Below are 13,122 nucleotides of genomic sequence, written 5' to 3'. Positions count from 1 at the left end.
GTCCATATTACTTTACTCATTTGTCTCAAACTTAAAAGCTAGCACATTTAAAAAAAAAAGTGATTTAACTTACTTCAGATACTGATACAGAAGACTCAAATTATAGATTAATACAAATTACAGGGCACAGATATTTTTCTTTAAAACAGATGATCCTTCAAGTTCATAGATTTGGAATCAGGTTGGTAATCTCATGGGATGTATTAGGAATACTACTAGAATTTCACTACCTTTGTTTTACTTAGGGACATACACGATGAAATGTAACACTGGGAGCATCTCCTTTGATTTGGGTAGTTTTCAGATAGTTCAGAAATGGAGACTAGCTTGTGCTCAGAGAGATAAGACTTATCTCTAAGTGGTAAACGTGTTAGAATACTTCCGGTAATATGTATTTGCATATGGGTGTGAAAACTTGTGTACACATTCTTGTTTACCAGAAATAACACAATCCAAATGAAAAAGGGTTTAGTTGAATTTCCTGCCAGGTTCATGGTACATGCTACAAAATAGGATTAAAACCAGCTTCTGAATAGTGTGCTTAAAAGCTGTGTATTGAACAATGCTTCTTCAGCACACATTTGCTTTAGTTTCAATCTCTCTTTGAATTTGAAAACTTGAATGATCAATAGCAATTCTTTCAAAAAGCAATAGCTTTTTTAAATATAAAAAGCTTAGAGGTTTAAGGAGGTCCATAGGAATATCTTCTTTCCTTAGGAGGTATTCTTTAAAAGGTAGAAATGTAAGACAACTTGATTGTTTGGATGTTTCTGAAATTCAAATGAAAATAAATCAGAATTGTTGATTAATGGCGTATTTTTTCTTTTGAGTTTCTTATTTATGTATTCTTTTATTTATTTATTTGTTAAATTTATTTATCTATTTTATTCTCATTTTTCTTTTCAATATTTTTCTTTCCTAATTGTCATTCATTTTAAGTGCTTAAAGACATTTTTTCATCTTAGGTAACCTTGTAAAACATCTAATATTATTTTACATGCATACATTGATACTATGGCTTTTATTCTTATAATCCTCAGGATATAGTTCTTGGCAGTTCTCATTTGACAGTGTGACTCCACATGTCAGCCTTTCACATGTGCACAAACTGGTGTGGCCTAGAGACGGGAACAGGTTTTCATTTTGGTTAATTGGGCATCCTTGGGTTTTTGAAAATGCCACTTCACTGGCACGAGGATCACACTAGTCTTCCCTTTAGATGGTAGATACTTGAATGTGCCTATTAAGATAAATGTCAGTGGACACTATCTTAAAATACCACTTAAAAAATGAATGGGAAAAATCCAAATGTATGCTAACTTTCGATCATCTATCTTCTCTCTATTTGCCTATATATATATATATATGTATGTGTACTTATGTATTATCATCTATCTACCTACCTATAGTTTGTGTATATATATCACTCTTCTGGTGATGAACAAATAGAGTATTAAGTGACTTTTCTTTTGACTATTTTTTACTGAAAGAAAAATTTCAACTATACTGGAAAATATTTTGATGATAATTTTACAGAAATAAGTATAGATGCTATTGATAAAAGGAAAATTAAAGATAAGCAATTTATTTTTACATTGGTAAAAATATACCTGTAAAAAGTAACGGGATATAACCTTCCTTTAAATAGTACATAAATATATATCACAGATTTTTTTTTTCTACTGAAGAACAATTATATTAAAGAATAGATCAAGGTGATATAATCTTATCAACTACCATGAGAAAAATAATAGAAAGGAATGTATTTTAAGGGCCCAAATTAATTTCAAAATATGCTGAATTTTTGTCACTTTTGGCCAAAGGAATTAAATTTAAGAAGTATGAATGAAATTTTGAGTTAGATATTTATAATACAAAACCTTTAAAGGAGTTATTTTAGAAGAAACTGAGTATCCTACGCTCAAAAGTTTCCACTTAAGTATATTTTGTATATCAGTCTGCTATATTTATTTATTATTATTTTTTTAATCCTCACCCTAGGATATTTTTTCCGTTTTAGAGAAAGTGGAAGAGAAGGGGAGGAACAGAGAGAAACAGCCACGTGAGAGAGGCCCACCAATTGCTTGTCTCCCTCACATGCCCTGGCCCTGACCAAGGTCTACTATTGAGCCTGGAGCCAAAGTATGTGCCCTTCACCAGAATGGAACCTGAGAGCCTTCAGTCTGACATTCTATCTACTGAGGCAAACCAGCTAGGGCCAGTCTGCCTAATTTAAACCAAATGTTTTCTACATGTGTTTTCAAGGGGGCTTACCTGTGAATTTTAATATATATTAATTAATTTTGAAATATGAATAGAAATTACTGAAATTTTAAAATTATACAATAATATCTATGATTCAAAAAATTCTTGTCCCTGGACTGTTGTGGCTTAGTGGTTGAGTGTTGACCAATGAACCAGGGGGTCAAGGTTTGATTCCTGGTGAGGGCATAGGCCTGGGTTGCAGGCTTGATCCCCAGTAGGGGGCATGCAAGAGGCAGCTGATCAATGATTCTCTCTCACCATTGATGTTTCTCTCTCCCTCTCCCTTTCTTTCGCTGAAATCAATAAAACATACTTTAAAGATTCTTGTCAATAACAACAAATTGTTCCTTGAAGCAGAAATTGTAATCTCCACACCAACGTGATTCCAAACCATCACTTCCTTCCTATTTGATGTTTGTCAGATTAAAAGTAATACATGCTTAAAGTAATGTATGTTTGAATACAACCCTTCATATCCCTATGCAATTCCATCCTCCTTATGTAACTAATATAAACAGCCAAGTATGTCTCTTTCCACTCCTTTTACCCTTTCATAGAACACACACACACACACACACACACACACACACACGTGTGTGTTTATTGTAATAGAAGAATCTACATCTCTCTGTCACAAACTGGCTTTAACTTTCAACAATGCATTATGGATTTCCTTAAGGCCAGTTGTCTACTAGTATATAAACAACCCATACAGACAATTTTCAGAAATTAACATATCATGTATATATTTCTCAGTTGAATATTTTTGTTGTTGCTTTTCTCCTTCTCCTCAACCCTCTCCACTAAGGGGAAACATTAGCTTGGTTGCAAAAAGAAGCAAGTAAGAATATGTAACATATATTTTATCTTTCTTTGTCATGCTAAACCTCTTCTATGGATAATTAAGTGTTCAGAGTAATTGTGGCAGTTGGATCCCTAGACTCCATTCAAACAGGGAGAATGGATGAGATATTGGGAAGATCTTGGTGTGCTTTGATTAGGATGCCAACCAGAGATCAGCCCTGGTGGGGCATCTAAGGCAGAGCTGGATGGTTGTTAGAGTCGGGTGGGTGTAGGGAGGTCTGTGCAATTGCGTGATGCCAAGATACAAAGTAGAGATTAAAATATATGAAATATAACAAGGTTGAAAAAAAGTGCTAAAGGCCCTAGTTGGTTTGGCTCAGTGGATAGAGCATTGGCATATGGACTGAAGGGTCCTGGGTTCAATCTTCTCTCTCTCTCTCTGTCTCTCCACCTGCCTTCCACTCTCTGAAAAATATCCTTGTGTAAGAATTGACAAAAAAGTGTTTCCTTTCCTTTGTTAAGATAAATTATATAGCTTTAAAAAAAGTGCTAAAGGAGAGGATGAAAGAATTGCTTCAAGAATAATTGTATTTCCAGACCCAGAAAGTGAAAAATGTGCAATTTCAATTATACATTTGTAGAACAGGTGATATATTAAATTATATTTATTCTAAAGAATGAAATGTTCATATATATTAATATACATATTAATATATATTAACACACACACACACACACACACACACACACACACACTGAGTGGCTAGATTATGATGACCACCTGACGTTTGTAGGCAAATTAGCTGTACACTGCATCATATGGGATATGGAAGCAGAAGGCCTGTTCCAACACCTTTGCTGTCTGCAGTTACCAAGATAAAACGTCTCCAATTCGCACAGGAACACAAGGATTGGACAGTTGAGCATTGGAAAAAAGTCATGTGGTCCAATGAATCACGTTTCCAGTTGCATCATGCAGATGGCAGAGTGAGAATTGGGCGGAAACAGCATGAAAGCATGCACCCCACATGCATGAGTACAACCCTTCAAGCTGGTGGGGGCAGTGTTATGGTTTGGGGCATGTTTTCCTGGCATGATTTGAGCCCTTTAATTCATGTGGAACAACGTCCAAATAGCACAACATACCTAAGTATCATTGCTGATCAACTTCATCCTATCATGTTGATGGCATATCCCAATGGAGATGGCTTCTTCCAACAAGACATTGTGCCATGCCACAGTGCTCGTATTGTGCAGGGAGACTTTACCTTGCTTAGGTGGCCCCCACAATCACCAGATCTCAATCCAAATGAGCATTTGTAGGACGAAGTTAAAAGAGCCATCAGGCCGCTGGTTCCACAACCATCAAATCTCACAGAACTGGACGGTGCTATTCGTCAGGCATGGTCTCAGATTCCTCGCATCACCTTTCAACATCTCATGGAGTCAATGCCAAGGAGAATCACTGCAGTATTGAGGACAAAAGGTGGCCCAATGCAGTACTGATGGGGTGTGATGGGTGGTCATAATATTCTGGCCACTCATAATAATATATGTCCCACGATCAAAGGCTGTTAAATCACGTTGTTTACCCATATCTTCAGAAAAAAAAATCACTTCTACTGTCGTGGTAAACAACCTGCTTCCCTGTTTAAAATGGTCTGGCCCTCTAGCAACTTCAGCATGAAATTATAGCTAATTTGCCTACAAACGTCAGGTGGTCATAATAATCTGGCCACTCAGTGTATATATACATATGTATTATAAAATGTTACATAAAAATTGGTCATCCAAGAATATAGAAGTCATTATAATTGATGGAATCTGGAGAAATATATTCAAATATGTTATTATGGGATCCCAAATTAACCTATAGATTTCTGAATTCTATCTTATACTGTAATTTTGCAGCCATCCTTACTCTAATATTGCTGTTTTTAAGGATGTAGAAGGAAAATCCCTTCAGAAGCAGCATGCATTTTGAATATGTTTTAGATTAGATTTATAATCTAGCATTATAACAGTAGACTTGTTTTTCTTTTTCTTAGGTATTTTTTATAGCAACATGTTGTGATTATTAAATTCATTCATATCATTTTTTGTTTATAGGAGCCAGTATCTTCTACATTTACATTCCATGCTTCAGAAAACCACAATGTATAAAGCCCCAAAGAAATTACAATTGAAAACTTGCTATGTGCTCAACAATATTCTAAATGCTTTACTATACTATTTGTAATACAATAATGTTACAGAAGAGGAGTTATTTCCCCATTTCATAGTTGAAGAAATAAAGTCATAGAGCAGTTGAGTAGCAAATCACCCAGGGGTACATTCTGAATGAGATTTTCAACGATGTCTCTTGGTCTCCTCAGCCAATGACTGCTCTAGTCACTTCATGGTTTTGCTTCCCATGTCTCCCCAAAGTAAGACTTTAGCTGTTTATAATGGGTTAACTTTATAATGTTTATCTGTTAGAAGAGCTTCACTAGGAGAACTTTCTGGTCTTCGTGGTCTGGAAATGTCCATTTATCACATTAAGCTTTACTCTGGAAACATCTCTAATTGTAGAGGAGGCAGTGTGGCGCTAAGAAAAGAGTGAGTGATAGGGTCAGGGCACCTGGGTTTGAGGCTAATCTTTGCCATTTTCTAGCTATGGGAGCATCAAATGACTTCCGTTTCCTATTATGGGCAGTAACAATTACAACTCACCTCATAGAATGTGTATGAGAATTAAACAACACATATAAATGTCCACTGTAGACCGTGAAGTGTTATCTATGCCAAGCTGTTCCATACCCAGGATTTCAGTTTCTGGTAGAAATCATGGTCATGTCCCCGCTGACTTCATGCCCTGACAGACTGTCCCTCCAGGGAACTGACATCTGACAACTGCCCTGTCTCCCATCCTTGCCTGAGCATTGGCTGAGACTTACAAAGCAGTGAAGAGCCATTGCCACAGCTTCTGCTTTTTTTTTTTTTAATATATTTTATTGATTTTTTTACAGAGAGGAAGGGAGAGAGATAGAGTCAGAAACATCGATGAGAGAGTAACATCGATCAGCTGCCTCCTGCACATCTCCCACTGGAGAAGTGCCCGCAACCCAGGTACATGCCCTTGACCGGAATCGAACCTGGGACCTCTTAGTCCGCAAGCTGACGCTCTATCCACTGAGCCAAACTGGTTTCGGCAACTTCTGCTTTTATGTGGTGATTTTGAGGGGGTCGGGGAGGGAGTAGGGGAGAGTGAAGGTGGAACAGGGCATAGAGGAAATAGATGGTGATGGAAATAATAAAGTAATATAAATAAAAATTGTATATATTAATATGTCTGGAGGTCCTTACTCCAGTTATAGAAGTAGGGGAAGGAAAAGCAGTTGTTGAACATGCTCAGTGCCTGCAATGTGCATTCCTCTGCCCCAGACCAATGAGGCTTCTACCCATCAGACACATGTACTCCAAGCGGGGAGAGGGAAGTGCGGTCTCAACTTAGTATGAGAGCATCAGCTCCGACTGTTTTCAGGGCTACATGCTGAGCCTGTGCCAGCAGAAAGGAAGTGGGACAATTGAGGAGAGCCCTTAACAAGCCATCCTGATTGTCATGGGTGAGTTCATTTAACAGGAAATAAGAAAGCAGGAGAAGCCACTAAGTAATCTCTGAGCCACAAAGCACCGAAATTCCACTGTGAGCACTGGTGATTAATTTGCTTAGACTAATTTCCTACTTGACTAATTAGCTCCAACATATTTTGTAAAATTTAGAAGTATTAGGGAGAGTCCACCTGAAAGAGAAAGATAAATGTCCCACATCATCGGTGCATAAGAGTTTGTTTTCTTAACAAAAACAGGAGAAAGGGAGAAATAAAATGTAATTAGAGACTCTCAGTCAGAGCCAACATGCTAATCTTCCCTTAATTCTAACAGGTCTTCTGCCATTAGTGCACTATCACCCAGGGGCTCTGAAATCACTTATTTCTGGATGTGCTTGGTAACACCCATTCATTACCCACTAAAACCTGGAACAAAGGCTCCTCCCATCCTTACTGTCCTCTGTATGTTGGCCCCAGTTCCTGTGTCTCGTTGCCAGGGAAAAGGAAGAGCCACACATTTTCTGAGCATGGATTCATGGGAACAGGCAGCAGGTTTACTCTTTTTTATTATTATTTTCTTTAATTTTAACTACTTCAACTGTTCAAATAGGGCTACAGTAATAAGAGGAAAAATGAAGTGCTAATGCAGAGGCACGGTTATTTCATTAAAATGTTGATATTTGCATATTCAAATTTAGAAAAGACTTAAAATGTAAATTAGGTAACTTAATCCAATACTTTTCACTGACTCAGGATAATGGGGAGAACATATTTGATTGCATTCTTCCTAACAATGATGAAACTAAAGGGACTTTTAATCCTATTTTGAAATACAGCATTCCTAGCACCAGAAGGAGATAAAAAAAAAAAACGTTTTGCAAAGATTAGAAACAATTTCTAGATTCCTATATCCATTTCTCTACTGCATCATCTCAATCCCCAAAGTTCCAACAGTTTACTTCCGAATTATCTCATCCATGCGTCTTCTCTGGTCCTGTAATAGGCTCCTCACTGGATTTCCTGCCTCCAGACTGATGTCACATTGTTCACTTCCCTAATTCAAACCCTTTACTACTTTCTCACAGCAATTAGAGTCCTGTCCAGAAGTGGTTTTACACGGAGATTGTTTTCTGAAATGGACTCTTGAAGGCACAGCTGGTTTGATCTCAATTTTCTTTTTGCTCATAAACTCTTTATTCTTATTGGAAGACCTTCACCTGAGAGATGTACTCTTTTGCACTTCTACATCTTTCCAGAACATCTTATTTTCATTGGCTGGAAGATGGCTTAACCTCTCATCCATCTGGCTAACTTATATTTATCCTTAAAGACACAGACCAAATAACATTTACCCTGGGTGGCCCTCCTTTGTGTCCTGTCTGACTTAAAAAATACTTATTTGGGTCCCATGGCATCCTGTAAACTCTTAGGACAGCACTTGGCACACAGAGGTGCACTTGTCCTTTTCCTTATACATCTCTAGACGATACATTTTTGGAAGGTAAGGACTATTATACCTGTTGTATTCTTGTAAGCTCCAATTAGCACAATCTGCTCATAGAGATTTACTGAAAATATTCACTATCATCACAATAATTGTAGTTAACACACGGGTAATTTGTTATAGTTATCAAAACACCTTTATTTTGTACTTAGATTATCTTACTTAATCATTATAACAGTCATATACAAAATTAGTATGCACCAGAATCTCCTGTAAGGTTTATAAAAACAGATTGCTGGCCCTGTCCCTACAGTTTTTGATTCACAATGTCTGGCTGATATTGTTGTAATTAGCTAGCTATTAATAATAGAAAAGAAGCAAAGAGGGAAAGCCAGACATTATAGGCATGTCATTTGTGCAGCTTTACCAGGAAGCTGCAACTTTGCACTCCCAGGGAACCACTGGCCTATTCCCTGGAAAACACTGGGAGAAGGGACCCAACAAAGGAAAGATAGATGCATGCCCAGTAAAGTTGGGGTGACATAGGGAAGGTACTTGCCTGTCAGTCAAACCTGGGGACAGAGATCATTGGCCATAATGGGCGTGGCCACTGCAAGCACATGGAAATTTGGAAACACATAATCTCCTGAACAAAGAAGCTTTCTCTCTCTCTTGTGCTTTTGGCTTGCTTTGACTTCCTTGCATTCGCCTGTGTTTCCTCCATAGCCATGTTTACCTGTAGACCCCGCATGCAATGGACTGACGGACTGCAGTGGGGCAACACAAAGTACGCTAGCCTGATGCTGCATTGGACTGTGCAGACCTGGAATGGAAACTGTGGACATTAGCTCTGATTTTAGCTCTGCTGAAACCCATGCTATACTTCTTCTATGGCAGGACAAAGGGAAATGGGGCTTTGGAAACTTGGGGATTTAATTCCATGGAAATAAAGCCTTCTATCATATTTCATCCTCCTGTGTGAGTCTCAGAAAATTTTTTTTCTTGGGATAGTGCAATAGTTCCACCTTCATGAGCCGCCAGCAGGGATAAGACCTCTCATATCCATTAACAGATGGTGACCCAGATGAGACCCTACCAGGAGAACTGACTTATGGAAAGTATCCCTTCTCTTCTACTTCCCGGCCAAAGCATGCCTGTAGCCTTCAAACTTGCCATTCCCGTCTGCACCTGGCCTGTACTCCAAAGGGAGAAAAAGCTGGCCTAGGTTGTGGTGAGAACCTCTCTTCCTAGCCTGGGAGTTTTATAATTCCCTGGAGGCCTGGTTTACAAAAATCATACACTTGGGGATCCCTCAGCCCAGCCTGCACCCTCTCATAGTCTGGGATCCCTCAGGGGATGTCCAACTGATGGCTTAGGCCTGTTCCCCATGGGCCTAAGCCATCAGTCAGACATCCTTAGTATTGCTGTAGAGGCAGGAGAAGCTCCTGCCACCGCCACTGCATTTGCCAACCATGAGCCCGGCTTCTGGCACACTGACCACCAGAGGGCAGCTCCTGTGTTAAGCATCTGCCCCCTGGTGATCAGTGCGCATCATAGTGTCCAGTTGTTCTGCCATTCGGTTGATTTGCATATTAGCCTTTTATTATATAGGATTTCTCACATTGTCTCCTGGATTGGTGCTTGTCTGAGTCTTTTGCTTCCTTTTCTCTGCCCTAACTAGCTTCTGCTGCTTTGGATGCAAATCCAGTAGAAAAAGACACCGTGCTCCCAGCCCCAAAGACACAACAGGCTCCAGAAAATGCCGAGAAGATCCATGACCTGATATTATTATGTAATTTGTGCCTTGTGCCCATACTCTTCCCTGTTTACAAAACTCATCTCTCTTAACCACTCTCTCTCTCTGCATGCTGCTTATGTTGCTACAATTTAACTTCTCTCGGTTCCCACTCCACAGGACTCAGGTTTCGGACCTGGGAACACCCTTTTATTGCCAGCTTGGTGCCAGTGCTATGGGCTCCTGCAGCGCAACATGCAAATGAGTGCCAGGGGAATGCAAAACCCAGGGAGCCGGCATGCACCCACTATTGCCTTGACAGTTACCCCTGGCCTGGGAAACCCCAGCTCTCCAGCTGCTTAAGCCAAGGGAGGGGCCAGCAACCCCGCATCTCAAGCTGGGGGCTTAAGGCCAGACTCCCAGCCCAGTGCAGCTCCAAGCCAAGGGCCATCCCAGCCCTCGCTTCCCTCTGTCTCCCATCTCCCTCTGCTTCTGCCCTGATCGTGCACTCAGGGTGCCGAGGAGCAGGGGTCCTGGAGGTGGGCCACAGACTGGATTGCTGCTGCTTGAAGACCCAGAATTTTGCCTCCTGCCCACACCCCTGCAAGTTTCCCAACCAAAGCTCACCTGGACTTCATGGGTCTAGTGGCCTGGGGCTGGGCAACTATAGGGGAAGGCACAGCAGAGAAAGTCTGAATGCAGAGGGAAGCCTCCAAGAAAAGCTGCTACCAGGACCCCGCCCCTGGTAAGCCCAGGGCCGCTAGCTACCTGCCTGGTTCCACCTTCTCCCTGGCTCATCACAGGGGATGGGAACTACAGTCATCACTAGGTCGGAGGGCACCTCCTTGGCAGCCTGTTACTTGAAGCTGGAAGTTGTAAATTGTAACTGCCCTGGCAGCCATGTCCCTTAAGGGCAACGTGGCAGCCCGTCAGAGGAGCTGCTCAAGACTGATACTTTCTCGGTTACAAATGAAACTGCTGTGTATTTTGATTCATGCAAACTTTGCTACTGTGTAATTTGGCTCATGCAAACATTACTACTTGTCATTAATGCTTCTTCCCCAGGCATAACTAATAGAGAAAAACCTCAAATATATAGTTGCTCAAAGAAATGAAAGGTTTTTGTTACCTAATCTTAGAAATTAACTACAAACAGAATTTAACCCCAGGGCCTGGGTGTTACATCTTTGTCTTGGCAGATTAACAGGGGATAGTCCCTCTCTCTTAAAGGACGCTGTCTCCTGCTGCCAAGGGACCGAGGCTGTTAGGAAATGAGACAGCAACGGATTGCCAGCCCAGCTATTCAAGGCTGGTTTTAAAAGCCATATTTTCCCATCCAAGACAATGAAGAATAAAAACCTCCGGTAAGGTCACAGGCCTTCAGAATCCCTTGTGTGGAGTTAAAGGCCCCAAACCTGGACAATTGTATTACAGTCTGGGGAAGAGTCTCTATCCCAGGCGTACTGGGAGAGATTTTGTACTGGCGGTGAATGTGAGTCCCCTGGCTGGCGAAGGTAGGATGGCTGTGGGACCTTGGTGACTAAGGTGTCATAGGCCACTCCAAATTCTGGTATATGACAGAAAGCTGGAAAGCAGAGAAGACATTTATATGCCTCCCTCAGCTATCAAGTCGCCCTGTCAAGTTTTGGGGGTTTTTTTGTTGTTGTTTTTTTAAGATTTTTACTCCCTGAAGTCAATAAATAAGGCGATCTCCACTCACAGTGCCTTGAGAGTGCCTACTCTGGCAAGAAATTTTATTCTAGGTTTATCAAGGAAGGGACTGTCTGCCTTTAAAGTACTAATACCTCATCTCCAATAACTCTTATCTAAGCTATCTATTTAAATGCAAATGTTAAAAAATAAATCTTATCTGAGCCTCAGGTATTTGAGCCAACCAGTTTAACTCAATTCACTTACGATTTGCTAAACCAGTGAACTTTACTATACGATACCTATCTCCATGGAAATATGTCTCTTGAAGTATAAATATATTTGCTAGTAAATAAAGCAAACCTCTATTTCTAAAAGTTATGAAATATGTTTGCTAATCTTGAAAATGCTCATTTCTTATTTTTAGCCTTTTCTCCCTACATGATACCTCCAGAGTCTGACAATTCTTAATGAGTGCATAATGGCAATTCATTTCTTTGCACATATTCAATAAGACCAATTTCAAATGATGTGGTCTTATTAACCAAGATTTTGACCAAGATGTCTAAGAGAGACATGCCTGGACTCTGGATGTCACCAGATGCCTTAAGGAATTGAGATTGACTTCCAAAGCCAACTGAAGCCATAGCAGAAATGGCCTGATACCTTACTTGGTCACATGGTTCATAGCACTTTCCAAATAAGAAACAAAAATTACTTTGCTGAAAGATGGCAAGAAAGATGGCAGGACATTTTGGGGACCTCACGGACTGAAGGAATTGACCCAAACCTACAGGTACTGAAGACAAAGCCTGATGGGGTCTGCAGCTTGCCCTCTCTGCCCTGAGGGGCTGAGTATAGCTCAATATTTAAACTCCTTGTGAAAGACGGCAGCAAAGCAAATTTGAAAGAGCCTGTGTGATTTGTTTGATCAGTTGCTATTCTTGTATTTATGGCAAATACTCAGACCAAACTAAAACTGGACTTAATGCAGTCTCTTAGAAAATGAGAATAATGTAGGAAGAAAAATTGCATGACAATAAAAACCGAAAGCCCAATTGTGGATATTTGACTCCAGTACAATTAATTGTCTTCAAATTTTTATTTTTAAGGCTATTTCTGTGTATGCCATACAGATCTCAGCACCTGATAACATCACCAGAGATGTTAAACTGCAGAAACTCTTTCAGATTGTCACTGCTTGCTTTAATTCCAGCAAAAGCCTTGCATCTAAAAGTCTTCTCAACTGGTTGTGATTTGTTATGAGCATTAATCTTTGGTTTTGTTTCCTTGCTTCTGCTTTCATAGGGTGCCTGCCTATGTTCTTATTTACTTGATTGCTTATTCACACAAGCCTCACTCTAGAAACCAACTGCATCACTGTCTTATGAAATGAGTCAATGCTTTGGACTTATGGTTGGGTCAATGAAATATGGATGGGCTATCAGCTTCATTTGAAACTGCTTTCCTTTTTCTGCCCATGTGGTTCAGACAGAAAAGCCCCAGAGTTTCACACAGGGGAAATCTTACAATATTTCCCTTAGCTTAATTTAAATATAATGGGCAGAAGGGCTTCAGACAGGTGTGGCTCACCTTCCTCCAGGGACCTAGCCACTCCTCCAGCCTACACTGGG

At 40.1% G+C, this 13,122-nt stretch overlaps 1 protein-coding gene across 1 annotated transcript in view; it reads right to left on the bottom strand.

Annotated features, from left to right (window-relative positions):
- Positions 1–13,122, bottom strand: part of MALRD1 (MAM and LDL receptor class A domain containing 1) — a 629,377-nt gene that overhangs the window by 42,287 nt on the left and 573,968 nt on the right. The gene's annotated exons all lie outside the window — the stretch shown is intronic.

Source organism: Myotis daubentonii, chromosome 1 (genome assembly GCF_963259705.1).
Source record: "Myotis daubentonii chromosome 1, mMyoDau2.1, whole genome shotgun sequence".
In the NCBI taxonomy this organism is placed as follows: domain Eukaryota; kingdom Metazoa; phylum Chordata; class Mammalia; order Chiroptera; family Vespertilionidae; genus Myotis; species Myotis daubentonii.
Note: the sequence above shows the minus strand (reverse complement) of the source record. Positions and strands in the feature narration are given on the sequence as shown.